Source organism: Adiantum capillus-veneris, chromosome 6, assembly GCF_014529385.1.
Source record: "Adiantum capillus-veneris isolate H3 chromosome 6, ASM1452938v2, whole genome shotgun sequence".
Taxonomy (NCBI): Eukaryota; Viridiplantae; Streptophyta; class Polypodiopsida; order Polypodiales; family Pteridaceae; genus Adiantum; species Adiantum capillus-veneris.
In genome coordinates, this window is record NC_140936.1 from 77,724,878 (window position 1) to 77,731,024 (window position 6,147).

The following is a 6,147-nucleotide window of genomic DNA, read 5'->3' on the forward strand; positions in this document are numbered from 1 at the left end:
CATGACCCTACTAGCAAAGTAGATGGGTCGCATCCTTGTACTGTGGGGATCTTGTTGTAGCAACACAGCACCAATTGTTTCCCTTCCAACACTAGAGCTAACAAAGAATGTGTACTCCCAACAAGGAGGCATGAGTGTTGGTAGCTCTGACAAAATGACTTTAATGTTACAAAAATACTCTTCAAGCTCATCAGACCATGCAAATTCTACTTGTTGTGTCAACTTTTGCAAAGGATGAAGCAACTCCGAGGCTAAGTGAATGAAGCGTGACATATACTTCACCTTCTGAATGAAAGAGATGACCTCCTTAAGACTCTTCGGTGATGGGAGCTCAATAAGAGCCTTTGCCTTTGAAGGATCCACCTCAATGCCTTTATAGGAAACCTTGTGACCAAGCAAGATCACTTCATCCTCACCTATGTGGCACTTGTCGGGGTTGAGTTGACCTCCCATGTCGTAGAGCTTCTTTAAACCTTCTTCTACCCTTTGTAGATGCAATGATTTTGAGCTATAAATGCAGAAATCATCAATGAACACCCTAATTGACTTTCCAAAGAATGCATGTTCATGAAACGTTGGAATGTTGCAGGAGCATTTGTCAGACCAAATGGCATGACTCTAAAAGCATAACAACCCCAAGGAGTGATAAAGGTTGTTTTCAATTGATCTTCCAATGCGATACCTATTTGAAAGTAGCCTGAGTAGCCATCACACACAGTGTACTTCTCATGACCAGCTACCTCATTTAGTATCTCATCCTGAAATGGGAGGGGAAAGTGATCTCTTTTTGTTGCCTCATTGAGTGGACGGTAATCCACACACACCCTCCACTTTCCGTTTTTCTTAGGAGTGACAACAACGGGAGAGACCCACTCTGAATTCTCCACTGGATAAATGAAACCTGCTGCTAGAAGCTTTCTTACCTCCTTGAGTAAATCCTGCTCCTTGATGACTCCTAGCCTTCGTAGCTTTTGAGCCTTAGGTGTGGCCTCTGGCTTCAACTCAATTTTGTGTTGAACAGCATCTACTCCACGCACATCAGTGTAGTCTTTAGCAAAAAGCCTAGGAAATTTCCTTAGCACACATTTGAACTCCTCTCTTTCATCCTTTGTAAGTGTTGTTGATAGCATACCTTCCAGCATCCCTTCATCTTGAACACCTTCGTTCTCTTGAGGACCTGCCTCCTCCAAGCCTTGACAAGAGGTCTCTTGGTTGCTTGGCTTAAACCTTATCCCCATGACTTCGATGGAAGACTCCTCTTCAGTAATGCTGCCGCTACTTTCTTCTTTTGAAGTGCTATCGGTCCAACCTTCTTCCGTCTCACTTTGAGATGATTCTTCATGGAGCTCCTCTTGGCGTTGCTCCTTCATGTCAAAGACAACCTTCTTATGATTGTCATTCCTGCAAATTAGCTTTCCACTCTCCCAATCCTGCAAAGCTCGCATTTTCATTAACCATGGTCTCCCTAGGATAAATGGGTAACCATTTCCTTTGGTAGACATGACATAAAAATCCACTGCCTTCTTAATGCCAAAGGCCTCCACAAAAACATTTTTACAAATGCCTACGCACCTAGCCTAGCTATTGTTTGCCATCTTGACCTTAATTTCAAGTGTCTCATGGATGTGCATGCCTAGTTTTTGCATGAGTCCCTCTGTCATGATGCAAATTTGTGCACCCCCATCCACTAGACCTTTCCTAACCAATCTCCCTTTTATGTAACAATCTAGCACAGGTGTAATGTCCTCATTTGTTTCAGCTTGTGCAATTTTTACAACAGGCACACTCTCTTTTACCTTACTCCTAGTGCTAACTGCCCTTGTTAAATCCCTCCTAACTTGTGGACATAATGCAAGAAATTGAGGCCATGAGATATCAGGACCCTTACCTCTCATGTCTTCCAACAGGTTGTATGGAGCCATTCCATGTCCAAGAGGAAAGTCTTGGAGGTTGATACGAGGTCGAGTCCTCTTAGCTTCCTTGGTCTCCTTTGCCTTCTTTTCTCGTCCATGGTCACTTTGTGATGTAACTCCTTCTTTCTCCTTACCTTTCCCTCGGCCACGCTTAATGCCATTTGCTTCCATGTCAACCTCTCTTGAATTTGTCACCTCTACCACATGCACATTTGGGTCTGGCAAAGGTGGAACTCCTTCCACTCCTTGTGGAGGTGGTCTTGCTCCATTTGGCCTTTGTATAAGCCGTGGTTGCTGACTAGTTCCTTCACCTACATTCATCACTGGGTAATTCAAGTTAGGTCTCCCTGGCTCCCCACGGGGCCAAGGACAATTATACATCCCATGTCCAGACTCACCGCAATTCCAACATTGCAAGACTCTCCTAGGTTGTGGGTCTCGCTCTTCAGATTTCTTTGCTTGTCCCTTTGGACCTACAGCTTGTGCAAGGTGAATTGACAAGCTGCTTAAAGATTCATTTAACTTCTCAATCACTTCCGTCGTTACCTCAAGAAGCTCCTTACATGTTGATGCTTGTGACTTACCTTTGGGTCTAAGACCTTCTATTGGAACCTCCCCCCTTAAGCACTTTAGTTTCCTATATTTCTCAGCAGCCCTAGTTTCAGCTGCATCAAAGGTAGCAGGTGCACCCGCCTCAACTTTTACCTTAAGGTCAGGAAAGAGTCCGGCTATGAACCTCTCCTTCTTTAGAAATTCTGCACCATCACCAGGGTTAGCAACATTTCGTATCCATAGAGCCCAAAGACGTAGAAACTCTTGCTTGTACAAGTAGTAGTCATCTAAGTCTTTTTGCTTATGAGAAACAATGTCTTGCCATAATTTCTGAGTGTTTTGGGGATCAAAGAAGTATTTCTTGAAACGATTCAAAACTTCCGTGTAATTCCCTTTAACTTCCTCAAGCAAAGAGTCAAACCAAGTGCTAGCATCTTTCCTAAGGACCACCTCAAACATTTCTACACGTTCTTGATCGGTTACTATCCTCTTGATACGGCAAGACATCTTGAAATTCACTAGAAATAATTCTGCATCCTCTCCAGGCTCTCCAAAGAAAAGAGGATATCCAGACATTTGGCGTTGGCTCTCCATTGAATTGATTTCAAAGTGACGCGTTTTTGTTTTTTCTTTCTTTAAAAGATTTACACAATAATATTTTCTAAATTGCAATCTATTCTACAACAAAATAAAAATATTCACAGCAAATGACCTATGATAATCAATAAGAGGTAGAATGGCAGGGTTTGGTGACGCGAGAATTTCTCCTACTCTTTGGGCACCAAACATGAATACCATACGTTGTTGAAAATGGATTTTTCTACTAATTGCAATGTTTACTCTAATGTGTGGAGTGAAATGAAAGGGAAAAACCTGTATTCATGGGCCATTATCCATGGTCTATGCATGACCTAATTCTTAAAACAAAACAAAAATATAGACGTCCAAACTAAGGTCGTACCTAATGAGAGGCAAAATAAAAGGATTTACTGATGCGTTTATCTCTACCAACCAATGAGGACCTAAAATTCTACGAATTACTCGCTGAAATTGCAACTTAGTACTAACAATTATGTGTACCTTTTGCCTTGCAATGGGAATGAAGGGATCATACAAATTCTCGTGATTCATGCAAGCTACTTGATTATGCTAAAGGTTGAGCCTTCACAAAACATACACAAGCCTGTTCCTCCCTGGGGGCACCAATTTGAAGCGGTCCGGGGCAAGCAACAAGAAGAGCAACCTCTAGACACCCTTCAAGGCTCCCGTGCTGCTCAATGGGGTTGGGGCACAACACAACACAAACCAAAACAACAAAACAACAGCCAAATCCCAACTACACAAGGGGCACCACCTAGTTTAAGAGCGAACTAGGACGCAAAAGAGGAGAATCGTTAGAGCAACCCATAAACAAGCAAGGAATTTACACTAACCCTAACACCAATGGAACACTCTCACACACTAAAACACGAGAGAGAGAGAGAGAGAGAGAGAGAGAGAGAGAGAGAGAGAGAGATGGTGATCGGCGGGCTGCTTTGAAGTGTATTGTTAATGATCAAGCAAACATAAATATATATATGTAAGAAAGAGAGACAAGGGGAAAGGGGGTGCTTGTTGCACTAATGCCTTCTTACAAATTTTTCATGACCAATCAAAGTGAGATTAGTATTTGTTCAACATAGCCTGAGTAAATTACACCACAACACATCAGAAGAAAAAGGCCACCCCAATCACTGTCTTAAGGCCAGGGGAGTCCTCTCCACCCTGTCGCCCTCTTACAGCATGTGGGATTTATGGCTAAATTGATAACAATACCCGGAGACAAGCTATAAAGAACTTAAATAAAACACCAAGACACTTACACATCATTATTGTCCATGACTTCACGTTGGAAGGGAGACAAGGTATCCATGCTTAGTCCAAATTCACCCTCCTTGATTCAGCAAATGTTGGGCTTACACTAGTAGGAAAAATGATAGATTTCCTACTCTCAATTGAATGATCACTCTCTCTTACAATGGCATAGAGTTCCCTTGCTAATCACCCCTAATACAACACATACATATGCCTAATGCCAATGAGATTCCACTCAAGAGCTCCTTCTCAAGAGGTTGAGCTTGGCTTCTCAAGCTATAGCATAGTGCTCTTTCTTCTCCTTTTTTGTGCTAGCTACACCCTCCTTTTATAGCAATTTTGAAGGCTAGGGTTACTCCTCTAACCATGATTGGGTTAGATTTTCAGTAATTTACCTAATTTCTTTTGCTTGGAATTATCAAGAAGTTGGTGGGGAAAGAGAGAGGAGAGAAATGGAGGTGATAGGACTTTTCATAGTGGGTTAGTGTTAGTAGAGTTAGTATTAATTTACAAATGGAATTGGATATTTACAATGGGAGTATCCATGTAGGATACAAATAAGGAAGAAAAACTCTTAAGAGGTAAGAAAAGGTGGATTTCTTACAAGGTTGATGCTCCAAGTGTCTTGAGTAGGGCCAATTTTGACGCTTGTTGACGGTCCACTAGCTTTGACGGTACATTTTTTCTCCACTCTTTACCTTCCTTGAGAGACAAGGTAATTGAAGCTGAGTAATCAACCACCATGATGCTCTCTTTTAAGAGAAGAGGCTGAATTTTGTGGTTTTTTGATCGATATGGGTAATTTGGAGGAGGATAAATGAGACTAGGTGGTCAATTTTGGAATGGAATTGTGTGTGGGAGGTATGGGTTCACCATGGTTTCTCTTATTCTTCAAGGTTGAAGAGAAGGTGAGTAGGGTGCAGAGAGGAGTGGTGAGAGAGGTGGGGATGATGAGTGGAGAAGTGTGTGTGAAAGAGGAAAATGATAAAGTGGAAGAAAGAGTGTGGCTGCATAGCATGGGAAAACTAGGGTCCACTAATAAAATCATAGCTCACAGCTCGTAGCTCAAAGAAATATGAAAAAATTTGAGGCAAAATTTCAGCCCACGAGCTACAACTTTTGTTTGTATCACCTTTTCAAATTCGGAGAGCAAGTGAACTTTAAAAATTCAGCAAAACCGACTGTTTTTTTCCACTGCACAAAGTCCTTGTGGGATCCTTCTTTGGATGATTCTTTTGAATACCTCCAAGAGTGAGCCCTCCATAGTGCATGTATGCATGCCACCTACCCTTGACCTTATTTGGTAGGTCTATAATTGAAGATATTGTTGAGATCATGATATAAGTGAATAGTACAACTAAGAAAATCAAATATTGAGGGGTCTAAAAAATATGTACATGTCAAATATAAATAATATAAGTGGAAAAAATATAAAGGGGTCAAAAGAAATCTCTCTCTGTATGAGGCTACCATAAAAAGATAAATATTTTTGGTATTCTAATTTTTTAGAAAAAAAACAAAATAGATGTAGGAAGGGAAAAATCACAATAGTGAAAAAATATACATATAAATAAAACTAGTTTTTTTGGATTTTTGTTGGGGTGGAGTTACACCAAATATAAGAGAAGCTTACATGAAAATATTTCTATATGGAATAAAGAGTATGAAAAATGGTAAGAAAAATTGTGGTAATGGTGAGGCAATGTACAGAGCATAAATAACACACACCTAGGTAGAAATATTTAAATAAATACCAAAATAATTATGAAAAAAATCTTTTATTTAGGCCCTATATACAAAGAAATATTTACATACACATGGGCCATAA